The sequence below is a fragment of the Styela clava genome, chromosome 15, assembly GCF_964204865.1.
Source record: "Styela clava chromosome 15, kaStyClav1.hap1.2, whole genome shotgun sequence".
NCBI lineage: Eukaryota > Metazoa > Chordata > Ascidiacea > Stolidobranchia > Styelidae > Styela > Styela clava.
Window position 1 is genome coordinate 5,555,046 of NC_135264.1, and position 27,848 is coordinate 5,582,893.

General features: G+C 32.6%; 1 long non-coding RNA gene across 3 annotated transcripts; it reads left to right on the forward strand.

Moving 5' to 3' along the window:
- The first annotated feature begins 631 nt into the window (after nt 1-631).
- LOC144432440 (uncharacterized) lies at nt 632-22,883 on the forward strand. 3 transcript variants are annotated; one of them, XR_013480671.1, is made up of 6 exons: nt 632-741; nt 1,557-1,618; nt 2,551-2,666; nt 4,598-4,739; nt 6,615-6,724; nt 21,837-22,883. It is a non-coding gene; the product is annotated as an uncharacterized LOC144432440 (long non-coding RNA). The 3 variants fall into 3 exon arrangements; XR_013480669.1 differs by lacking the exon at nt 632-741 and having other exon boundaries at nt 1,545-1,618; XR_013480670.1 differs by lacking the exons at nt 632-741; nt 21,837-22,883 and adding an exon at nt 12,455-12,735 and having other exon boundaries at nt 1,545-1,618.
- The last annotated feature ends 4,965 nt before the right edge of the window (nt 22,884-27,848 follow it).

Below are 27,848 nucleotides of genomic sequence, written 5' to 3' on the forward strand. Positions count from 1 at the left end.
TACGTCAATTTAGAGAATGCATTGATATAACGCTAAACACGCCGTTTTTCTTCCATTGAGTGGAAGGAAGGTTACATTTTTGATGACATCCAGGTGCGCGTTTACTCGACAAATATGAAACGACAAATATAATGGAAATGCTGGATTCTTTGTACTAAGCTCCCGTCACTGATGTAAAAATGTGAGCTCTGAGATGAACGGTTCCATTACATTGGAACCCGTGTACATTTGAACCTACGACAATTGCACCTGCGTACTATTGCACTTAAGGATTTTTTTTGTTTTACGGTTATCTGAACCCATACTAACTCTAACCCATGGGTTTTAGCACCCGCATATAGATTGAACCCGCGGATATACACATGGGTTCAAATGTACATGGTTCAAATGTACGTGGGTTGAAATGTACGGTCACCGAGATAAACACCCCCGAAAATACCTTATTATGCGATCAGAAAATGTATGAAGCAAATCCCAACCGTCATCTTCATTCTGCATTTTTGAGATCATGCGTTAGAAGCGTGATCGGCTAGTAACGGCAATCTGGAGTAATCAAAGTAATCAGTTAAAAATATTTGATTACAACAATCAGTTAGCTTTTTTCGTCAAATATTTGTGCGCGGGAAGCCACAAGCGACATCGCAGTCACAAATGTTTGTCGTAGGATAAGGTTTGATTTTGGTAGGATGTATGGATAAGCTGACTGTTGGGTTATGACAGCGAGTTCGAAACAATATTCAGGTGAGCTAAATGTTATTTATATTTATTGTTTTCATTGCTATTCTATTGCTTTCATTTTTCTATTGTATAAGTGGTAAATTAGAGGTTTTCGGGCCTATACGAATTGGAATTATTAACCTATTACAGAAGTCTTGATTGGTGGGTGATTCTCTTTTGCATCGAACTCACTAACATCGGGTTCAATCGTTTCCTCACAACTGGTCGAACTTTAAAGCTATATGGCAATACATAGACTTATCATATTAAGAAACTTAAACGTAATATACTAATCTACGTCACTACCTAAGCTGCATTCAACAGGACAAGATTTACATGAATGTATTGCATAACTTTCAAAACTTTCGCAAATGTAGCGCAAAATCAATGGTTTATTAGAGATTCGCGTAGCCTTTCCACTTTCATATTTTATTGTGTATAGGGTGCTCCCATAGTATTCGTACCAAGATGGCGCACAACCTGAACACAGTATGTGTACCTGGTTAGGGTTCAAGTTGTGCGTCATCTTGAATTTCCAGCACGATCTGCATTCCTAACTTAAACTACCGAGATGGCGCACAACCTGAACACAGTATGTGTACCTGGTTAGGGTTCAGGTTGTGCGCCATCTTGGTAGTTTAAGTTAGGAATGCAGATTGTGCTGTAAATTCAAATTTATAAATCGTTCCTACCCCCAAATTGATAATTACTAATATGTCATTTTAAAAGGCGGCGGGAGCTTCGTGCAGAAAACCCGATAGATTCAGCCCCGCTGTTCATTGAATATGCTAGCTACAGTTCTGCGACAGTTTATTTATCAATATTTCAACTTTTTTCAGATGCAAAACTATTAAAGGTTGAAGATTCAAAGACACAAAGTAACGAACGAGGAATAATACAAGTAAATATCATTTAAACATTTTATTTGAATTTTTTGCCTATTTTATTCCTGTACACCACTGTTTTCGTTTAGAATGCTAAACAATTAGATGCGAGCGCACCGCGTCTCGGGTCTTGCGATCAAAGTCGGCATAGTCATGCCACATATTTGATCGTGTGTTTTATATTTTCACAAAGTTAAATAATTGTCTTCCGAATCAAAATTCCAAAAAAGTAAGACCCACGTTCACGTTTAAAATGATAAATAGTTCGATGCGAGCCAACATTGTTATGCCGCTTATTTTATCCTGTGCATTCTATCGAAATTTAATATTTAGATTTTGCACAAGTTTTAATAATTGTGTTTTGAAGCAGAAGTCCGAAATAGTACTATAAATACAGTACCTTGTATCAAATTGGTGTACTCTTTGCGACCCCTGAAATTCGTTGCTCGCTTCTCTGCTGGATAGCGATCCCCAGTTTGCGATCCCCACCGTGAACAATGTGATAATTCTACAAGTTACTGATCAGAGGTAATTAGTCATATACTCCATGAAACAGTAATAAAAGTTCATTGGGTATTTTACTGTTATTGTAATATTTGCAACTCGTGCAGTTTAAAAACTACACCTGATATGTTATAAAATATTAAGCTGAATTTATAAAATTGAATGATTACAAATACCTGTAACTGTAGAGTCGATGAAAAGCAATTTCTATGGTAATCTATAATATTTGAAATTTAATGGCAATCCTGAATAAATTTTATTCGTCTAAATTTACCCGTTACGTATTTTATTGAAACCAACGTATATTTTTTGCTTTGCAGTGTCTCTGTCAAATAGCATTTGTGTGAATTAACTACCTAATGACATAGTTTGCTCAACGAAATTTAGTTTGAATCAAATTTAGAATTGGCTTGCACAAAATCATGACATATATATTGATTTTCAGCTTAAAACACTGCTTGAAAGTTGACAGGACAATTTATCATTGTACCAAAAGAAATTCGTCAAGAGCCAGCTTTTCATCACTGAGTGAGATGGAGGCCTATCAAGTCTGAAAAGCAAGTATGTAACCAAATCATTTGAAATCTTTTCATTTTAGATGTCTATAGTATAAATAAATGATATATTGTTTTTTTTTCGGGAAATCTACAAACAAATATTATGTTCAATATATTGAGTATGAGCTCAGTTTTTGGTTTGTGTGTCAAATAAAATTTTCTAAAAATTACAATCTCAAAATTTCATAATAACATGATACGCACAACTACCGTTTTATTCTGGCTATTGAGTCGGCCGAGTGAATAAGGCTAGGGCCATGTTTTAGAAATAAAAATTAAGCTTGTTTTCGTTCCCGCCTAATAGTCGAGATACAGGAATGCATTAAATTGGTCTTATTTTTGTCAGTTGGGCCACCAATGCGCGCTCATAATTGTTTATGGCAAAATCTGTTAAACCAAACCATGCTCATTACGTAGAATCGCGGAATTAAATATTCTGTCCTAACAATTAACTGTAGCAATATCCGGTGAATAATAACATAGTCAATACAGCGCAGGGGCTAACTGCTGTGTTGTCCCATCTGCTGTCGTTTCGTTTAATCGTCCAAACCAAAAGGCCAATTACTATCTTGAAAAGTCAGTCTATTTAAAGGTTATTAGGCCAGCATAAATAAAACTATGCCTCGTTAAGTGCAATTCGGTTAAAACACAACCCCAACTTAATAACCATGCGAATATTAAAACTTATTGTTTAACTTGTTGTTTATCATAGGATGCCTATATATACTAGTATGTCTGACATTTTTGAAATCGTAGTCCTGATCTTTTTCATTAATCTGATGAATACAAATGGTAGTTGACACTAACTAACATTCTATATAAAGTAATCAGGCTAATTTTTTAAAGGTAACTGTGGTTCATTGTGACCTGTACGCTCGGGTAGTTCACAGTTGATATTCATGCCAATGATGTTCCCAACTAGTTCAAACTGGAATCGTCCCAAATTTCCAATAATGATATTATCAGAGTGAGTCATACTATGTGAATTAAGATAGCCGTTAATCTTACACCTTAAAGAACTCGCGTTTCAACTAAATTTTCCAAAAACGATACTGTATATTCAACCAAGTGTAAACACCTTTTTGGTTCTTATCCCCTTGGTAAAAGTCTTATGTTATCATACCAACCATGTTCATGTCTATTTAAAAATAGAGAAATAGAAATGCGTGTCCTATTTTCCCCATTGTTAGTGCGGGTCACGTCATGTTATGCCTAATCATGTATATTGAAAAGAGCTTAATTAATATAAACTCTCCTATATAATTTCTACTGAATGGTCTCTTTCATATACGTCACTCCCCGTCAATATAAGATATAGTAGTTTCAAAATTCTAGAATTCTTACTTTTTTAATTAGATATTAGGAACTTTGGTGTTGCTGCTCGATAACCAGTTTGGTTCCCCGCTACGTCCCTTCCCCAGTAAAACGGTGTAAATTTTCTTCGTGTCGTATTTTATGGTTGTGATACTTATTACTGGTTGGAAAAAAAAACTTGTCTTGACTTGATTAATCGTGTATCTTACCCCCTTTTGGTACTAGTTAACCATGACATTCGTGTTCACATGTGTTTCGAACTAAAATCGCATTAAGTTTCCAATAACGATATTATATGAGTGAGTAGAATCAAGTGCACCAATATGCATCAATATAACCGGTTATCGTACACCCTTTAGTACTGGTTAACAATGGGATTTGTGTCGAAGACTAAAATTTCGAAGGTTACTATATACATGAGATCCCACAAATTGTAAATCTACTATAGTCAGCTTATATCTATATTGCTAGTAGCCTTATGTTCATAAGCGTTTGAATCTGGGAATATATTCCTTATTTTGCTATCGTTTCTTCCCTAGTCATGATCTGTCATGTTCTTATATTTATATATATAATGTCTAAAATGTCTTCAAATCAATATTATACAAAATTTACTTGCAGTTCATTATCTCGCATAAAGTTCAGCTTTCTGAAACTTGAAAGCGGAAAAGACAGTTTATCATTATACATCAAAAGACATGCGGAGTTATTTGTCCGATTATGCATCACTGAGAGAGGTGAATGCATCGAGTCTAAAGAGCAGGTATGTTTTTAAAATCTTCTGAATCTTTCTAATTTACATTAATCACAAACAAGTTAGAATACTATATTATAAAAATCGGTGAAGAAATAAATGATATAGAGGTGAATCCGCAACCCAATTTCTTGATTGCGGCATTATAAAATATTAAAATTAAAATATAAAACGGAAGATATCACCATAAGTTTTGTTTTAGCAATTTTGCAGCAGATTGAAAACGCTTTTTAGACATTGTAAATCACAAAATTTGGTGTTATGTTAGAATTTCTTCAAAATATATGCCATAATAGTAACTGAAATCGAAACACAGTAAATTATTCACGCGATGTACCTTTTGTCTATTTTGCAACTAACTACCTATGGAGCCGCATACGACGTTTTCTCGGTATGTGACGATATATAAAATAATTAATGCAAAATTTATCGATTGATTTTTTTTCGCAATAATTTAAATTACAATCGTTCGTATTTTGTCTATATCTTGGGATATTTCAAACGGTGAAACCTTAAAAATAATCAGAGTGACAGGCCTGCGGCGGGGCGGATTCAGTGTTGTTCCACTTGGTTTCATTGTTCTTCATTTCAAGTCCGCTGATTGACGCGGTAATTTTGAGTTGTAATGATTTTATATTGTCGTAAGACGTAAGTCGTCGCAACTGCAGGTTTCATTGAACACAATTAAGCCAATAAATACCGCATTTTAAATATTGCCGCATCAAGGGATGCAGCCAGGATTTTTCAATGGAGGTTACGTTGTAGCCCGTCTCTCTTTGCCTGATGGTGTTGGTGAATATTTTACAAGTCGTATTTTAAACGTCGACTATTAATCCGTAGTCAGCGGGTACCCGCATTTGGAAATAAAACATTAAAAATTCGGGAAAATTAATTTCAGAGAGATGTCAGTAGTGTCATAATGGTTTATGTGTACAAAAATACGCTCGCATGTAGCGCCGATCAAATGCACGAAATATGAAACTATTACTTGGAATTTATTGTTATGAAGTTGAAGTTTTATTTCCATTCAATGATTATTTACTTGCGCCGTGATCACTGGCGGGCAAAATCGTATTTTTTAATCGAGTTAATCGAATATTTTTAACGGACACCGAATAATCAGTATTGTCATTTTGAACGACATCAATTGGGATGTCGGCCGCCGAAACCATCGCCGTGACAATACTTTTTTTTTTCGGATTTTACTTGAACAGTGTGGCATTTTTATTTCATAATTTTGTCGTAATCGAAGGCCTCAGTGAATTATTTGTCACCGCGATCTTTTTGGCGGCCGACAATCCAATTAATATTGTTAGACTATATTTAAAGCACTTTTTTATCCACTAGTAAATATTAATTATCACGGCTGATATCGTAGTTTTTATATTTCGGACATGATTGTGAGTTCACAATCACGTACAACAAGTGCATTCACAACACAAATTAATTTTATTTTGATTTCTATCTTCTGTGTAGGATTTCTATCACAGTTAGTAAATTACGGTCCCAATTTTGGGCGAACAATACCATCATTATTGACCCCAGGGTGCAATATTTTTGAAGCGGATAGTTGGACATTTCTATGCGTTTAATTTTAGATCGAGTCGGTGTTACTTTTCGTGTTAAATAATAATTAAAGAACTTCGTAAATTGGTAATCACTACAATACTGTTGAATGTTCACGTAACTCAACATTGTTAAAACACTTTTTTAATTGATACTAACCCATGAATGAATCGGCAATAATGGCATTTCCACGTGGTTAAAATAATATTGTTTATGTATTTTTAATATAAGCTTATCTTTGCTTTACCTCTGTTAATAAGCATTTTTTGTGATTTGTAACTCCAAAACTTGATAATGAAACTATATATTTATTTTCAGTTTTCTAAGTCACTGCTTGAAAGAGTCATTGCATCAAACGGACATTGTTATTAGTCTGGTGCCTCACGGAGTGAGATGGAAGCCTATATAGTGTAAAGAGTAAAGAGCAAGTATGAAATCTTATAAATCTTTCAATTCATATTTTGTCCGGTATAAACTGATATATCATGTTAAATCCCGCTAGTCAGGAAGAACTGCAAATATTTGAATTATCCTCACAAGATGTCCATAATATTCCGCCCAATTTTATTTATATAATTTCGTAAAGTCATATATTGCAATGGTTTCCACCCGCTAGTTCACGAGAGGTGTGCAGTTTTTAGCTGATATGCAATAAATGTTCCTGCTTTGTTAGTTTCGTATGCACAATTCCCGGAAAAGCCGCGGGTTATGTTTCTTTTCGGCGTTCTCCCATCGTTTGACAAGTATCAAAGTATGCGGCAGTCCGCCAGCAATCGGGTTATATTACTGGTAATGGGGCAATTGCGGCTGCATTAATACAATTAGTCGGGCCTCATTTTATAGTATTTTTTGTATTCGTACTTTATGGGTTTATTTCGTTGCCATAGCGTTTTGTTAGTTTTTCAATAGTCTATTCAATAGTCTATAAGAGTAGTTTTTAACCAGGGTTCAATCGACTTTTTGTTTTTTTGTTGGAGTAACAGGGGTTCGATGAGCTTCCTTCAAATTAAAGCAAGTTTTCTATTATGGGAATTTCTATCCCAGCGTCTACTAATTATGCAAATTTAACTACAATTCATCCCAGATATTTAAACTTACACTTTCAACAACTTATAAATTAGCGTTGCTGTTTGTATAGCGTTGCGCAGTTGTAAGTTTTAGTGAACCCGTCATCTCCAAGGATGTCGCGAGATTTGGTGTTTGTGCTTATATGATAGTGGCTAATTAGCTATTGCTAATTACTAATGCCGTCTGTAGCAGTCACCGCGATCACGCGCTCGTTAAGAGCCGCCTTCTCAGCTTCTGTCGCGTAAAATATTCAATTCATGACAACCACGAGATTCTAAAATGTCCTTACGTATATATTAATTTTATTTTCCCCAACGCAACTCGCGGTCTCGACTTTCTACGTCAAAATAAAAACATTACTGCCGTGGACATAAAACAATGAGATAAGCTGCCTGATATATTTAATTTTGATACGTATTTTTGCAATCTTGTGACCTCGTTATCGCCGTTAGTAAAATCTCGATATCTGATATAAAATCACGTGTAGTACAATTTTACTTCATACAATGAAAATAGATATAAAGTATACCAGTAAATCAAAAATACTAATTCACCGCCTCGAAATCCACGCCGAACAGTCGCCGCGATTGCGTCACTTGTTAAAAGAGCCGCCTTTTCTAACGAAAAATGATTTTTCTCTTGCGCAAGGTAACCAATCCATGACCGATAAGGGCATATTTAAAATGCCCTGCTTAATTTAATTGTCTTCAATTTAACCTGCGGTTGCGCCGACAAAACAAGAGCCACTCTAAAACATCACGGAATTCCGCATAAAATTGTGTGGTAAACTGCCCTATTATGTATTATTTTGATCCGTATTTTTTCTATTTTGCGAATTCGACAAATTTGAGATGTGCTTGTAACATTGACTCCGTTCAATCGCAATGCTGCCACTCCGATTATTTTTAAAGATAAAAGCTTTCGAAAAATCCGTAAATCTGCTGTAAATTCTCATGTAGTAAAATTTATTTCAGTGGAATAAAAATTGATGGATATACTTCAGATTAATTATCTTATATATCATCACTAGCAGGGGCAAAAACGCGTTTTCAACCTTGTTTAATGATAACACTAAAATTTTCGACGACAATTTTAAAGTAATGGTTTACCGCCTAAATAGCACACTGATGAAATCAATCGGCGATTTTAGCAGAAGGCAATTGCACGCTTTTTCAGTTTTCACAATTCCGTGCGAGTACAAAAATAAAATAATTATAATTGTTCCCCTGGCACAAATTTGTGATTTAGAGAGAATAAATACCAACGAGAAGGCGTTTACGGCGTAAATAACGCCGCCTCGATGAAAATATACGGCGATTTTAGCAGAAAGCAATTGCACGTGTTATCGGCGACTTTTTCTGTTTTCGAAAAAATTCCAAAGGGGGGGGGGGGGGTTCGACCCCGAATGGCTGCGCCACTGCAGACAGGTACGAATAGATTTGTTTGAATATATATCTAATTCATATCTAATTTATCAAATTACATTTTCGGTCATTCATAAACCCGAAACTTGACATAGTTCATATCGTTCACATAATGTCATAGTTCGAAAAATTTTTGGTACATTCAAATTTCAACCCCCAAGCCGAAATTAGATCGAAATAATTAATATTTTTCTGAAATCAATCAATTTTTGTAAAATTTACCATCTTCGAATACCACATTGTGCCACCGCAAGTTTTTGTTGAATTAAGTTTTTGGACACGTCAGTGTACATAACGATCGTTTCAATATTTTGTTGTTGTTTATGTTAGTATTCTTCTCTTTCGTCATGATGAAATCGCTTTTCTTTACGAATACTGAACAATTGCTTTGAAATTTTCAGTGGTTAAAGATTGATTTTTTTGCCAGAAGGCTATTACTTTTACTTATTTCAATTATTTCTGTGGACCTCAAAGATTCGCGTTTTTTATGTGTCGGAATAAAAAATAGCGACACCTTGTGACGTGTCCAAATATTTGAGCACAGCTCTCTTGTTTATATTAGTCCTCGATTTAATGGAATATTCAAATATTTCCCCGCTAGATCGGAAAAGTTTTTTTGAAAAATGAGAGATTTGATTTGAAATTAATGCTTTCATTGAATTGAATTTAAATCCGTCGTTAACAAATTAGTGGTTGTCCGGCTTGGGTTAGGTTTCGGGTTAGGAGAAATTGAAGAATTTGAAATCTGCATTCATGGGTGTTTTTTGAAATAAATGCTTTCGTTGAATTGAATTTAAATCTGTTAACTTAAATGCCCAACCCAGATTTGTATATGGTAAATTTTTATTTAAATACAAAAAATTCTGATAAATAATAATTTATTTCTAAGTCATTGTCGTGTGAATGTCTCAGTCGTACGAAAATACATTTGTGAATGCTAAATGATGTGAATTGTATTTTACTTTGAGTTAAACAGTAAAGATGCAAAGTAAGAATGTTAAGCTAAATAGTGGGGTAATGAAAGAAAATGTTTTAACAAAAAAGCGCTCGTTGTTTCCACGAATTTAAGAAATAAATGAAATGGTCACTTCTAATTCTCCGATGAAGCGTAGTAAATTGGTGGATTCGAAAACACGCAACATGAGGACTTTTTATCAAATCTTCAGAATTTTCAGATTTTGTCGCAACGACACTGATCAGTTTGTTCTTCATTAGGGATTGCGAATACTTTAGAATAGTTATTTTTCCAACGCTGACACTGAATATTAATAGTTTCTAATATGTGTGTTGAAATGGTTTATTTTTGAACGAAAAATTAAAATGTTTTAAGCAAGCTGACAAGCTAGAAAAATTTTAGTTACACTGCACGCATGCCAGGTCATATTTAATAATTCCTCGCTCAATCGTATGTTTTTCTTTTTTAGCTGATCCTCTGCTAATAAGTGCTAATACAATACAATGCAGCAATAATCGCTAAAGTCGTTCAGGTTCATTCTTGAGCCGTTTTTACAGAGTTTCTGACATTTCAAATTTTTCATTTTGTCAAGGCTAGTTTTTTATTTCACATTTTGTTTTGTCCCTGTACAAAATATTTCATATAGTTTATAATTGTTATCAAATTGCTGTGTTTGATTATTGCTCGATCTGTTTATCCTCGGTTTGTGCGCTCGATATTCCAACGAGTGTTGTTCTGACTCCTTTTCAGAAGGTGCAGTCTGGTTGTCGGGTATTCAATGTAGTAAAAAAAAAAGATTTCTTGTGATTGGTTGCTAAATCTGTTCTAGGCTGCACTGTTGTATATTTTACGCTTACACTGGATATTCATATTTTCCAGCGCATAGAAAACAATCCCAAACAGGCTGGCAAGGCATAAAATATCCAATTTACATTGCACACATGCCGAGTCATATTATTTAAGCTTTTGCTTAATCGTTTGTTCTTCTATTTTAGGACATTTATAAACTCGTTTTTCCCTCTCAAATTGCTTCTAATTTTGAAGATGGAGAGTGTTAGAATATTTTAGGATAAAACACGTCCAATCAACTGTTAACTGAAGGCGCTTGTTGGATGTAATTGTGACAAAATTATACAAGTTTGAGCTTTTAAAAAAAATAAAAATGCGAATTCTACTGATGGCTTTCATGTAGGTACATATTAAAACTCTTATTTTTAGTGCGATTGCTTTAATTAAAATCATCTTTTAAAATATGTTAACGTAACTATAAATATTATAGAAAACGAATCTCCCAAATCAAATAAACCCTCTTTGGGTTTAGTATAAATTTATAGAACGCCGTTAACATTATAAAGAGGAAAATATGGGATACCTGTAAAGAAGAAAAATGTCCGTCCATTTTATATTTCTACGAACATTTTCTGCAGTTCTTTGCGTTTCATACTTTTTCATTTCTTTTTGTTGTCAAGAGTTTATGATTTTTTTTTACAGTTTTTAGCTCTTGGTTTAAAAAAGACCATAATATTATAGTGTGAATTTTTACACGCATTTTCTACTTGAGTCTCTCGCTTATCGTTTGTTCTCCTTTCCCCCCCTAATAATAGGTCATATATAAACTTGTTTTGGTATCACGATGCCATGAAATAATAATGTCATTTGAACTTACGGGTTATGTTCTGATATTCGCGTTTTTTTACTGTAACTTGGTTCTAATTTGATTGCTCGATTCAAATTAGAAGGATTTTAAGTCGAATCACGTCCAAATATTAACTGAGGACAGCTAAACTAACCCAATATGATATGTTCATTTTGCAATATTATTTTTTGCCTTGAATAGTAATTTTTTAACAAATGTTCATATAACTATCGTGTATTATTTACTTGTTTTATTTTATCATTAATTGCGGTAAATTGACTTTTCATTTATTTCAATTTCGGTTTGGAATGATTAAAATGATCAATGTCGTTATACAGTCAGTGCTTTTCAAAACTAATTTAAAAAGCTTTCGGTAAAAGGTATCGGGTATCGGTAATATCGGCAATTCGTATCGATATCGGCTAAATGTAGACTGATATTTTCAAGATAATTAACTTTTATTCTATTCCAGAATGTTTTAAAAAGTAGGTTGAAATACTGACATGAAAATTATTTTTTGCTTGGAGTGATCGTGTTCGCGGTATTAGCCTCGTTAGGTAGGAACAATGTTGTTTCCCAACCGCGCGAATAGAAACGGGAATATGATTATGACACGATTTTAGCCATTTATCACCTCAACTAATTTGGCTATTTTTGCAGCGAATTTTTTATATTGACATTTTTAACATTGCACGGGAATTATGAAGAAATATATCGAATGGGAATTTTTCGATGTGCAAAAAACAAAATACGACGTTATAATGGCTTAAATTCTGTGCACGCAACTCAGTATGTATCAGTTAGATAAAATGAGTGAACATTTATTTATTTTAACTATATCTCTTCTCTGTATTTCTGTCTTGTGAATTAAATAACTTGATAATGTCTTAGGTCAACGAAATTTAGTTCCACCTAAAGTAAGATGGACTCGGTATGCACATAATATGGCGGCATTAAATTGATATTTTTATGTATTTTTATTAAAAGATTACCTTTGCTTTACCTCTGTCGAACAGCATTTTTTTGGGATTTATGACTCCAAAACTTGATAATGAAACCATATATTTATTTTCAGTTTTCTAAAACACTGCTTGAAAAAGTCATTGCATCAAACGGAATCGACAGTGTTAATTAATAGTATGGTGCATCACAGAGTTAGATGAAAGCCTATTTAGTCTAGAGAGTAAAGAGCAAGTATGTAATCTTATAAATCTTTCAATTCATATTTTGTCAGGTATAAACTAATATATGATGTTAAATCCCGCTAGTCATGAAGAGCTGCAAATATGTGAATTATTCTCACAAGATGTCCAAAATATTTCGCCCATTTTTTTTTTATAATTTCGTAGAGTCATGTAATGCAATGGTTTCCACCCTCTAGTTCACGGGCGAGTGTGCAGTTTTTAGCTGGTATGCGATAAATTTTGCTAATTGGTTAATTTCGTATACATAATTTCCGGAAAGACGCGGGTTATGTTCCCTTTTGGGCGTTCTTCCATCGTTTGACAAGTATCGGCGGATGCGCCAGTCGCCATCAATGGGGTTATAATACAGGCAATGAGGGCATTTGCAGCTGAATTAATACAATTGGTCGGGCCTCATTTCATAGTATTTATTGTATTCGTACTTCATGGGTTTATTTCGTTGCCATAGCGTTTTGTCAGTTTTTCAATAGTCTAGAACAGTAGTTTTTAATTAACCAGGGTTTAATCGAATTTTTGGTGTTTGTTGGTGTTGTTCCAGAGATTCGACGAGGTTCCTTTAAATTAAAACAGTTTTATATTATGGGACTTTTCTATCAAATTATCTATTAATTATGCAAATTTAACTACAGTTCATCTCAGATATTCAAATTTAAACTTTCAACAACTAATAAATTAGCGTTGCTGTTTGTATACCGTTGCACAGTTGTAAGTTTTAGTGAACCCGTCATCTCCACGGATGTCGCGCGCTATGGTGTTTCTGCTTATATGATAGTGCCCTTAGATGCTTTCTGATTATGACTTTGAAACATCTTGGGTTGTTATGGCAAGCCAAGGATTTTCAACCTGTCGCCGCGATTGCGTCACTTGTTAAAAGAGCCGCCTTTTCTAACGAAAAATGATTTTTCTCTTGCGCAAGGTAACCAATCCATGACCGATAAGGGCATATTTAAAATGCCCTGCTTTATTAATTTAATTGTCTTCAATTTAACCTGCGGTTGCGCCGACAAAACAAGAGCCACTCTAAAACATCACGGAATTCCGCATAAAATTGTGTGGTAAACTGCCCTATTATGTATTATTTTGATCCGTATTTTTTCTATTTTGCGAATTCGACAAATTTGAGATGTGCTTGTAACATTGACTCCGTTCAATCGCAATGCTGCCACTCCGATTATTTTTAAAGATAAAAGCTTTCGAAAAATCCGTAAATCTGCTGTAAATTCTCATGTAGTAAAATTTATTTCATTGGAATAAAAATTGATGGATATACTTCAGATTAATTATCTTATATATCATCACTAGCAGGGGCAAAAACGCGTTTTCAACCTTGTTTAATGATAACACTAAAATTTTCGACGACAATTTTAAAGTAATGGTTTACCGCCTAAATAGCACACTGATGAAATCAATCGGCGATTTTAGCAGAAGGCAATTGCACGCTTTTTCAGTTTTCACAATTCCGTGCGAGTACAAAAATAAAATAATTATAATTGTTCCCCTGGCACAAATTTGTGATTTAGAGAGAATAAATACCAACGAGAAGGCGTTTACGGCGTAAATAACGCCGCCTCGATGAAAATATACGGCGATTTTAGCAGAAAGCAATTGCACGTGTTATCGGCGACTTTTTCTGTTTTCGAAAAAATTCCAAAGGGGGGGGGGGGTTCGACCCCGAATGGCTGCGCCACTGCAGACAGGTACGAATAGATTTGTTTGAATATATATCTAATTCATATCTAATTTATCAAATTACATTTTCGGTCATTCATAAACCCGAAACTTGACATAGTTCATATCGTTCACATAATGTCATAGTTCGAAAAATTTTTGGTACATTCAAATTACAATAATATGACTCACACATGCCGAGTCATATTATTTAAGCTTTTGCTTAATCGTTTGTTCTTCTATTTTAGGACATTTATAAACTCGTTTTTCCCTCTCAAATTGCTTCTAATTTTGAAGATGGAGAGTGTTAGAATATTTTAGGATAAAACACGTCCAATCAACTGTTAACTGAAGGCGCTTGTTGGATGTAATTGTGACAAAATTATACAAGTTTGAGCTTTTAAAAAAAATAAAAATGCGAATTCTACTGATGGCTTTCATGTAGGTACATATTAAAACTCTTATTTTTAGTGCGATTGCTTTAATTAAAATCATCTTTTAAAATATGTTAACGTAACTATAAATATTATAGAAAACGAATCTCCCAAATCAAATAAACCCTCTTTGGGTTTAGTATAAATTTATAGAACGCCGTTAACATTATAAAGAGGAAAATATGGGATACCTGTAAAGAAGAAAAATGTCCGTCCATTTTATATTTCTACGAACATTTTCTGCAGTTCTTTGCGTTTCATACTTTTTCATTTCTTTTTGTTGTCAAGACTTTATGATTTTTTTTTACAGTTTTTAGCTCTTGGTTTAAAAAAGACCATAATATTATAGTGTGAATTTTTACACGCATTTTCTACTTGAGTCTCTCGCTTATCGTTTGTTCTCCTTTTCCCCCCTAATAATAGGTCATATATAAACTTGTTTTGGTATCACGATGCCATGAAATAATAATGTCATTTGAACTTACGGGTTATGTTCTGATATTCGCGTTTTTTTACTGTAACTTGGTTCTAATTTGATTGCTCGATTCAAATTAGAAGGATTTTAAGTCGAATCACGTCCAAATATTAACTGAGGACAGCTAAACTAACCCAATATGATATGTTCATTTTGCAATATTATTTTTTGCCTTGAATAGTAATTTTTTAACAAATGTTCATATAACTATCGTGTATTATTTACTTGTTTTATTTTATCATTAATTGCGGTAAATTGACTTTTCATTTATTTCAATTTCGGTTTGGAATGATTAAAATGATCAATGTCGTTATACAGTCAGTGCTTTTCAAAACTAATTTAAAAAGCTTTCGGTAAAAGGTATCGGGTATCGGTAATATCGGCAATTCGTATCGATATCGGCTAAATGTAGACTGATATTTTCAAGATAATTAACTTTTATTCTATTCCAGAATGTTTTAAAAAGTAGGTTGAAATACTGACATGAAAATTATTTTTTGCTTGGAGTGATCGTGTTCGCGGTATTAGCCTCGTTAGGTAGGAACAATGTTGTTTCCCAACCGCGCGAATAGAAACGGGAATATGATTATGACACGATTTTAGCCATTTATCACCTCAACTAATTTGGCTATTTTTGCAGCGAATTTTTTATATTGACATTTTTAACATTGCACGGGAATTATGAAGAAATATATCGAATGGGAATTTTTCGATGTGCAAAAAACAAAATACGACGTTATAATGGCTTAAATTCTGTGCACGCAACTCAGTATGTATCAGTTAGATAAAATGAGTGAACATTTATTTATTTTAACTATATCTCTTCTCTGTATTTCTGTCTTGTGAATTAAATAACTTGATAATGTCTTAGGTCAACGAAATTTAGTTCCACCTAAAGTAAGATGGACTCGGTATGCACATAATATGGCATTAAATTGATATTTTTATGTATTTTTATTAAAAGATTACCTTTGCTTTACCTCTGTCGAACAGCATTTTTTTGGGATTTATGACTCCAAAACTTGATAATGAAACCATATATTTATTTTCAGTTTTCTAAAACACTGCTTGAAAAAGTCATTGCATCAAACGGAATCGACAGTGTTAATTAATAGTATGGTGCATCACAGAGTTAGATGAAAGCCTATTTAGTCTAGAGAGTAAAGAGCAAGTATGTAATCTTATAAATCTTTCAATTCATATTTTGTCAGGTATAAACTAATATATGATGTTAAATCCCGCTAGTCATGAAGAGCTGCAAATATGTGAATTATTCTCACAAGATGTCCAAAATATTTCGCCCATTTTTTTTTATAATTTCGTAGAGTCATGTAATGCAATGGTTTCCACCCTCTAGTTCACGGGCGAGTGTGCAGTTTTTAGCTGGTATGCGATAAATTTTGCTAATTGGTTAATTTCGTATACATAATTTCCGGAAAGACGCGGGTTATGTTCCCTTTTGGGCGTTCTTCCATCGTTTGACAAGTATCGGCGGATGCGCCAGTCGCCATCAATGGGGTTATAATACAGGCAATGAGGGCATTTGCAGCTGCATTAATACAATTGGTCGGGCCTCATTTCATAGTATTTATTGTATTCGTACTTCATGGGTTTATTTCGTTGCCATAGCGTTTTGTCAGTTTTTCAATAGTCTAGAACAGTAGTTTTTAATTAACCAGGGTTTAATCGAATTTTTGGTGTTTGTTGGTGTTGTTCCAGAGATTCGACGAGGTTCCTTTAAATTAAAACAGTTTTATATTATGGGACTTTTCTATCAAATTATCTATTAATTATGCAAATTTAACTACAGTTCATCTCAGATATTCAAATTTAAACTTTCAACAACTAATAAATTAGCGTTGCTGTTTGTATACCGTTGCACAGTTGTAAGTTTTAGTGAACCCGTCATCTCCACGGATGTCGCGCGCTATGGTGTTTCTGCTTATATGATAGTGCCCTTAGATGCTTTCTGATTATGACTTTGAAACATCTTGGGTTGTTATGGCAAGCCAAGGATTTTCAACCTGAATCTTTTAATTTTCTATAACCTTGCACGAAATTATGCTTCCCCTTTATAAAGTCGGGAATTGGGCTCTCAATTACAACCATTTGGTACAATGGGGCTTGGCGGGAGCTTTCAGGATAGCGCAGGAGTTCGACAAGCTTGGAATGGTTAGGATTTAGAATTTGGAAATTCTACGGAGTGTTGTTTTATTTGATGTTGCCTTTTTGCTACAGCAGACAGGTACAAATAGATTTGTTGAAATATGTATCCAATTCATATCTAATTTATCAAATTACATTTTCTGTCATTCATAAACTCAAAACTTGACATAGTTTATATAGTTCACATAATGCCATAGTTCGAAAAATTATTGGTACATTCAAATTTTAACCCCCAAGCCGAAATTAGATCAAAATAATTAAATATTTTTCTGAAATCAATCAATTTTTGTAAAATTTATCATTTTCGAATACCACATTGTCCCACCACAACTTTTTGTTGATTTAAGTTATTTATTCAATCCTCGATTTGATGGAATATTCAAATTTTTCCCCGCTGGGTCGGAAAAGTTCGAAATAATTCAATATTTTTGAAAAAACGTATAGTGCAATATACTAATTATTTAGATATATTACCACAGTTGTAAATGTTTCTTTGAAAAATGAGAGATTTGATTTGAAAAAAATGCCTTCATTGAATTGAACTTAAAACTTAAAGCTTTAAAATAACAAATTAGTAGTTGTCCAGCTTGGGTTAGGATTCGGGTTAGGAATAATTAAAAAAATTGAAATCTGCATTCGGTGGTGTTTTTTGAAATTAATGCTTTCGTTGAATTGAATTGAATTCTGTTGTTAACTTGAATGCCCGACCCAGATTTGTCTTTGGTAAATTTTTATTTAAATACAAAAAATTCTAATAAATAAAAATAATTTATTTCTATGTCATTGTCGCGTTAATGTCTTAGCCGTACAAAAATACATTTGTGAATGCTAAATGATGTTTATTGTAAGAGTAAAACAATAAAGATGCAAAGTAAGAATGTTAAGCTATATAGTGGTGAAATGAAAGAAAACGTATCAACAAAAAAGCGTTGGACGTTTCCACAAATTTAAGAAAGAAATGAAGTGGTCACTTCTAATTCTCTGATGAAGCGTAATAAATTGGTAGATTTGAAAGCACGCAAGATGGGGACTTTTAGGAGGTAAATTTCCAGAATTTTCTGATTTTGTCGCAGCGAACTTGATCAGTTTGTTTTTCATTAGGGATTGCGAGTACTTTTGCAGAGCATTGCTGTATTATATATTGATATTTTGCGAAAATCTTAATCTATGTAATGAAGAGAGGTAAATGAACTGCAAAATTCTTGTTTCTAACACCTCTTTTTACACAAAATTCTTCACACTATATCTCCGCCATAACGAAAACGCTTGATCAGATGTTTGAAAGCTGCACAGCAACAGATTCATAAAAAAACGCAAGTTACTTTTCGGATTTTGTCTCCCTTATATTCTTCATTAGACACGACTTAGTTTTGGTGGGAAAAAATGTAAATCAAACAGCAGGGTTGTACAAATTATAAAACAGGAAGACCAGAAAGAAATAACTGGGTGAAAAGTAATTACTTAGTATCTCACGAGCCAACATTGAGTTTCTCGTGGAATTTAATCGTATTTTCAACCCTAAATATTAACTTTTTAATATGCTTGTAGGAAGTAAAATGATATTTTCTGTTGTTTGCTGTCTAGTTCAGTTTTATTAGCTGAATTGTTATTTATCCGACGCTGACACTAAATATTCATAGTTTCTAATATGTGTATTGAAATGGTTTATTTTTGAACGAAAAGTTAACAAGTTAAGTTGTTTTAAGCAAGCTGACAAGCCAGAAAAATCTTAGTTACACTGCACGCATGCCAGGTCATATTTATTAATCCCTCCTCGCTTAATCGTATGTTTTTCTTTTTAGCTCATCCTCCGCTAATAGGTGGTCATTTTGTACACGAAAGTCGTTCGGGTTCATTCGCGGGCCGTTTTTCCGGAGTTCCTAACATTTCAAATTTTTCATTTTGTCAAGGCTAGTTTTTTCTTTTACATTTTGTTTTGTCTCTGTACAAAATATTTCATATAGTTTTTGATTGTGATTAAATTGATGTGTTTGATTATTGCTCGATCTGTTTATAATCGGTTTGTGCGCTTGATATTCCAACGGTTGTTGTTCCGACTCCTTTTCAGAAGGTGCACTCTGGCTGTCGGGTATCCAATGTATTTCTTGTGATTGGTTGCTAAATCTGTAGTAGCCTGCACTGTTGTATACTTGACGCTTACATAGAATATTCATATTTTCCAGCGCATAGAAAACAGTCCCAAACAGGCTGGCAAGGCAGAAAATATCCCATTTACATTGCACACATGCCGAGCCATATTATTTAGGCCTTTGCTTAATCGTTTGTTCTTCTATTTTAGCTGATCCTCTGCTAATAAGTGGGCATTTATAAATAATAAATAAAACACGTCCAGCTAACTGTTAACTGAAGGCGCGTGTTGGATGTAATTGTGACAAAATCATATCAGTCTGAGCTTTTAAAAAAATAAAAATGCGGATTCTACTGGCTTTCATGTAGGTACATCCTGAAACTCCTATTTGTAGTGCGATTGTTTTAAAATCAAATTCTAAAATAAGTTAACGTGACTATAAATATTAAAGAAAACAAATCTCCCAAATCAAATAAACCCTCTTTTAGTTTAGTACAAAATATAAAACGCCGTTAACAATATAAAGAGGAAAATATGGGATACCTGTAAAGAAGAAAAACGTCTGTCCATTACATACTTCTACGAACATTTGTTTCTGTAGTTCTTTGCGTTTCATACTTTTTCATTTTTCTTGTTGTCAAGACTTTATGATAGTTTTTGATTTTACAGTTTTTTGCTCTTGGTTTAAAAAAGAACATAATATTATAGTGTGAAATTAAAAAGTAGGTTGAAATACTGATATAAAAATTATTTTTTGCTTGGAGTGATCGTGTTCGCGGTATTAGCCTCGTTAGATAGGAGCAATGCTTTTTCCCAACCGCGCTAGTAGAAACGGGAATATGATTATGAACTGATTTTAGCCATTCATCAGCCCAACTAGCTCAACTAATTTGACTATCTTTGCAACCTATTTTTTATATTGACAATTTTAACATTACAAAAGTACAAAATACAATGTTGGCATGGCATAAATTTCTGCGCACACAACTCGATTTATCAGTTGGATAGATTGAGTGAACGTTTATTTTTTTTAACACCTACAGTAGCCTAACCCGATGAGTTTTCTAACCGAACACCGATATAATTAACATCAGTGTACAATGTATTTAAATCGAAAAACGTAGCAGGATCCAAAACATTAATTTCTTTTTATCTGAAATATGGCTTTTTCAAATTTGAAAAATTGTGTGGCATGAATAATGCTTGCAAACTGTTACTTTAACTTGTTTGGACTGAACACCTAAGATAATAATTACATAGCATGTAAATGTCGGCAATTTCTGCTTTAAAATATTAATATCGTCGTTTTATCGTTGTTGTCGGATTGGTATCGGCGACAAAAGGTATCGGTACATCTCTTAGTTGGAATCTCTAGTATAATGTAATGGACGTTAATGTATTGTTTAAAATAGATATACACTTCATGCGTTATTGTATCAAATAATATGTTGTAAAACAATGTACTCTTTTACTGCAAACCTCGTATGATATCAAATACCATCTTTAAGCCATCTCAAGCATGTAATAGTATGTTACACATACTACTACTAAGATTTATTTACTCAGCAACAGACAAAGTTTAATTGTTTTCTTCTGTATATATATTTGACCCGGAGTTATTTCAAAAGTTATCGGGCGTTGTACTTTCGGTGGATGACCGCTCATAGACTTCTCTCTTTAAGGCAATTCATCTTCTGTTCGTGGGGAGAAAAGAGGCATGTTGACTTCAACAAAATCTTGTATCGATATTGTCTCCTCATATTCTTGTTTGTTTATAGTTATTTCGGATCATTGCAGGTCGGCTATTTAAAAGTTAATTCGCATTGGAAGTTTGTCGTTCAAGTAGTGTCAATTTAATTGCTGTAATAATCGGATTGTTTGCTTGTTTTATATTTTGGTTAAATGATAGGGTTTATTCAAATTGCATAAATTAATGTTGCTATTGTTTGCATCTTTTGGAATTATGTATGTTGTAGACATACTTGGGTTGGTCGTAAACTTTAGCAACCCAATACATTATGACCGAGTATGACAGATGTCGCAATATATTGGCTTATGTGAAAAGTAGGGTTAATTGTTTTGGCTTCTACATTATGCGTTTCGACCTCTACAATAATCATTTTTATCAGCACACTATTTCACGTTTTTTATCACATATTATTCGTTTCTCGTACTTTGGTTCATGTAGACTGGATATTTCATTGCCAGTAACAGACTTCAATCATATTCAAAGATGTGTAGTAGTTAATATCGAGAAAACTGGCAGGTTATAAGTCTTAAGGGAGTTGATGTCGCGCAGCGTCACCGCCCAACACGTTATAGGCGTCTTGTAGAGCCTCATCATACGTAATAAGTTGCTCATAGTTTACTTCCTCTACTATAAAAGTGCATAAGAAATAAATGTATATATATTTTTACAGGATTCTTCAATTATGGAACTTGACGAATCTTTCTGTTTTTCAAAAGAAAATACAACTCAATTATTTGAATAAGAAGAAGAGTTTTATTAAACATAACTGAGATGTGCTAGCCAACAAATGCATCGGGTCCACACACAAGACTTTGATATAGAAAATTAGACTGATGTTTGAGACTGTATTTCATTGCCATACGTACTTTGAGCTCGTATGTATGTGCACTGATTACTAATATTAGATCGCAAACAAATGCATTGGGCAGCAGATACACATGTCTTTTATATCAAATAAGACTGTTGTTTAAAACTATACCAAAATGTCATACACACTGTAAAAGAATTATTTGCGGAAGTTTGACATGGGTCGACCCGTGAGGAACTAAATATTTATGTAATCTGAATATTTGCAAACGGATTTTTGATTGTATATTTATTAATGAATTAAATCATAGCTCAGAAAAATAAATACAATTGTTATTTGTATTCTAACACCCTGCAATGCAATCCTGTGTTTGATGTCCTGTTATGATAAGTTTGATATGATTCTTTCATTGTACGTTATTTTTATTTTTTTATTACTGTTATTGTATATTACTGATTTATTATTTATATTGTCGTTTCTTACTGATATTGTATATTTTTTAATAAGTTTTTTTTGTAATATGCTGTTTCTATATTTAGCTATCTCTCTTATTTGTCATATTCATTATTTTATATTGTATTTTTGGAGATATTTTCAACAGGTAAACAAGATATCGTGACAACGACAAAGGAAGAAAAGTATTAACAGGGCTTGCCATCTATAGTGTTAATTTTGATTTTTGTCGGTATAATATTTTTCTGAAGATAATAATACTGATACAATATTGCACGAAGTATGATGTTTATTGCTGATATTGAATATTTATTAATAAAGCTTTTTTAGTAATATGCTGTATCCATATTTTCCTATCTGTGTTTGTCATAATCAGTTCTTTCTCTTCTACTTTTAAGATATTTTCAACAGGAACCAGGATATCGTGACACCGACAAATGAAGAAAAGTATTAACAGGGTTGCCATGGCTTTTTTGTTTTTAATATTTTATTTGGTATAGATAGATTTAGAACCATTCCCGCCATTAGGAATAATAGGGTTTTTATTAGGCTTAGATACTTTTAATGTTATTCTAGCTTCTCAGGCACAGAACTATGAAGGGACTGAGAAAATTAGACAAAGACGGATGCAAGGAAAATCTACAAATACATGTAAATATTTTTACAAATTTTATTAGGCTTAGATATTGTTATTAATATCTTAGCTTCTCAGGCTCAAAATTATGAAGGCACTGGAGAAATTGAAAAAAGACGGAATCAGAGACAAATCTGAAATTCCGGTAAGTATGTTGCAAGTGTTTCATTAGTCAGGCTTACTCCTATCTAGTGTTCATTTTGATTTTATTTCGATATAATACTTTTTTGATTATATTACGATATAATACTTTTTTGATTATATTAATACTGATACAGTAATGCACGAAGTACTATGTTCATTGCTGATATTGAATATTTGATATTATTTAATAAAGCTTTTTTCGTAATATGCTGTATCCATATTTTCCTATCTGTGTTTGTCATAATCAATAATTTCTCTTCTATTTTTAAGATATTTTCAACAGGAACCAGGATATCGTCACACCGACAAAAGAAGAAAAGTATTAACAGGGTTGCCATGGCTTTTTTGTTTTTAATATTTTATTTGGTATAGATAGATTTAGACCCATTCCCGCCATTAGGAATAATAGGGTTTTTATTAGGCTTAGATATTTTTAATGGTATTCTAGATTCTCAGGCAAAGAATTATGAAGGCAATAGGGAAACTAGGAAAAGACTGATACAAGGAAACAATGAAGAAAATAGGAAAAGACTGATACAAGGAAAATCTACAAATTGAATGTAAATATTCTTACAAATTTTATTAGGCTTAGATATTGTTAATGTTATCTAAGCTTTACAGGCACAAAATTTTGAAGACATTGAAGAAATTAAAAGAAGACGAAATCAGAGACAAATCTGAAATTCCGGTAAGTATGTTGCAAGTTTTTCATTAGTCAGGCTTACTCCTTCTATCTAGTGTTCATTTTGATTTTAGTTCGATATAATACTTTTTTGATTATATTAATACTGATACAGTAATGCACGAAGTACTATGTTCAATGCTGATATTTAATATTATTTAATAAAGCTTAATATGCTGTATCCATATTTTCCTATCTGTGTTTGTCATAATCATTAATTTCTCTTCTATTTTTAAGATATTTTCAACAGGAACCAGGATATCGCCGCATCGTCAAAAGAAGAAAAGTATTAACAGGGTTGCCATGACTTTTTTGTTTTTAATATTTTATTTGGTATAGATAGATTTAGACCCATTCCCGCCATTAGGAATAATAGGGTTTTTATTAGGCTTAGATATTTTTAATGGTATTTTAGATTCTCAGGCAAAGAATTATGAAGGCAATAGGGAAATTAGGAAAAGACTGATACAAGGAAACAACGAAGAAAATAGGAAAAGACTGATACAAGGAAAATTTACAAATTGAATGTAAATATTCTTACAAATTTTATTAGGCTTAGATATTGTTAATGTTATCTAAGCTTCACAGGCACAAAATTTTGAAGACACTGAAGAAATTAAAAGAAGACGAAATCAGAGACAAATCTGAAATTCCAGTAAGTATATTACAAGTGTTTATTTAGTCAGTCTTACTCGTTCATTTCAATTTTAGTTTGATATAATATTTTTTTGATTATATTAATACTGATACAGTAATGCAAGAAGCACTATGTTTATTGCTGATATTGAATATTTAATATTATTCAATAAAACTTTTTTCGTAATATGCTGTATCCATATTTTCCTATCTGTTTTTGTCATAATCATTAATTTCTCTTCTACTTTTAAGATATTTTCAACAGGAACCAGGATATCGTGACACCGACAAATGAAGAAAAGTATTAACAGGGTTGCCATGGCTTTTTTGTTTTTAATATTTTATTTGGTATAGATAGATTTAGACCCATTCCCCTCATTAGGAATAATAGGGTTTTTATTAGGCTTAGATACTTTTAATGTTATTCCAGCTTCTCAGGCACAGAACTATGAAGAGACTGAGAAAATTAGAAAAAGACGGATGCAAGGAAAATCTACAAATTACATGTAAATATTTTTACACATTTTATTAGGCTTAGATATTGTTATTAATATCTTAGCTTCTCAGGCTCAAAATTTTGAAGGCACTGGGGAAATTGAAAAAAAACGGAATCAGAGACAAATCTGAAATTCCGGTAAGTATGTTGCAAGTGTTTCATTAGTCAGGCTTACTCCTATCTAGTGTTCCTTTTAATTTTAGTTCGATATAATACTTTTTTGATTATATTAATACTGATACAGTAATGCACGAAGTACTATGTTCATTGCTGATATTGAATATTTGATATATTTGATAGTGCTTTTCGTAATATGCTGTATCCATATTTTCATATCTGTGTTTGTCATAATCAATAATTTCTCTTCTATTTTTAAGATATTTTCAACAGGAACCAGGATATCGTCACACCGACAAAAGAAGAAAAGTATTAACAGGGTTGCCATGACTTTTTTGTTTTTAATATTTTATTTGGTATAGATAGATTTAGACCCATTCCCGCCATTAGGAATAATAGGGTTTTTATTAGGCTTAGATATTTTTAATGGTATTCTAGATTCTCAGGCAAAGAATTATGAAGGCAATAGGGAAATTAGGAAAAGACTGATACAAGGAAACAACGAAGAAAATAGGAAAAGACTGATACAAGGAAAATTTACAAATTGAATGTAAATATTCTTACAAATTTTATCAGGCTTAGATATTGTTAATATTATCGAAGCTTCACAGGCACAAAATTTTGAAGACACTGAAGAAATTAAAAGAAGACGAAATCAGAGACAAATCTGAAATTCCGGTAAGTATATTACAAGTGTTTATTTAGTCAGTCTTACTCGTTCATTTCAATTTTAGTTTGATATAATATTTTTTTGATTATATTAATACTGATACAGTAATGCAAGAAGCACTATGTTTATTGCTGATATTGAATATTTAATTTTATTTAATAAAGCTTATTTCGTAATATGCTGTATCCATATTTTCCTATCTGTTTTTGTCATAATCATTAATTTCTCTTCTACTTTTAAGATATTTTCAACAGGAACCAGGATATCGTGACACCGACAAATGAAGAAAAGTATTAACAGGGTTGCCATGGCTTTTTTGTTTTTAATATTTTATTTGGTATAGATAGATTTAGACCCATTCCCCTCATTAGGAATAATAGGGTTTTTATTAGGCTTAGATACTTTTAATGTTATTCCAGCTTCTCAGGCACAGAACTATGAAGAGACTGAGAAAATTAGAAAAAGACGGATGCAAGGAAAATCTACAAATTAACTGTAAATATTTTTACACATTTTATTAGGCTTAGATATTGTTATCAATATATCTTAGCTTCTCAGGCTCAAAATTTTGAAGACACTGGAGAAATTGAAAAAAAAACGGAATCAGAGACAAATCTGAAATTCCGGTAAGTATGTTGCAAGTGTTTCATTAGTCAGGCTTACTCCTATCTAGTGTTCCTTTTAATTTTAGTTCGATATAATACTTTTTTGATTATATTAATACTGATACAGTAATGCACGAAGTACTATGTTCATTGCTGATATTGAATATTTGATATTATTTAATAAAGCTTTTTTCGTAATATGCTGTATCCATATTTTCATATCTGTGTTTGTCATAATCAATAATTTATCTTCTATTTTTAAGATATTTTCAACAGGAACCAGGATATCGTCACACCGACAAAAGAAGAAAAGTATTAACAGGGTTGCCATGGCTTTTTTGTTTTTAATATTTTATTTGGTATAGATAGATTTAGAACCATTCCCGCCATTAGGAATAATAGGGTTTTTATTAGGCTTAGATATTTTTAATGGTATTCTAGATTCTCAGGCAAAGAATTATGAAGGCAATAGGGAAACTAGGAAAAGACTGATACAAGGAAACAATGAAGAAAATAGGAAAAGACTGATACAAGGAAAATCTACAAATTGAATGTAAATATTCTTTCAAATTTTATTAGGCTTAGATATTGTTAATGTTATCTAAGCTTCACAGGCACAAAATTTTGAAGACACTGAAGAAATAAAAAGAAGACGAAATCAGAGACAAATCTGAAATTCCGGTAAGTATGTTGCAAGTGTTTCATTAGTCAGGCTTACTCCTTCTATCTAGTGTTCATTTTGATTTTAGTTCGATATAATACTTTTTTGATTATATTAATACTGATACAGTAATGCACGAAGTACTATGTTCAATGCTGATATTGTATATTTATTATTATTTAATAAAGCTTTTTTCGTAATATGCTGTATCCATATTTTCCTATCTGTGTTTGTCATAATCATTAATTTCTCTTCTATTTTTAAGATATTTTCAACAGGAACCAGGATATCGCCGCATCGTCAAAAGAAGAAAAGTATTAACAGGGTTGCCATGACTTTTTTGTTTTTAATATTTTATTTGGTATAGATAGATTTAGACCCATTCCCGCCATTAGGAATAATAGGGTTTTTATTAGGCTTAGATATTTTTAATGGTATTCTAGATTCTCAGGCAAAGAATTATGAAGGCAATAGGGAAATTAGGAAAAGACTGATACAAGGAAACAACGAAGAAAATAGGAAAAGACTGATACAAGGAAAATTTACAAATTGAATGTAAATATTCTTACAAATTTTATTAGGCTTAGATATTGTTAATGTTATCTAAGCTTCACAGGCACAAAATTTTGAAGACACTGAAGAAATTAAAAGAAGACGAAATCAGAGACAAATCTGAAATTCCAGTAAGTATATTACAAGTGTTTATTTAGTCAGTCTTACTCGTTCATTTCAATTTTAGTTTGATATAATATTTTTTTGATTATATTAATACTGAT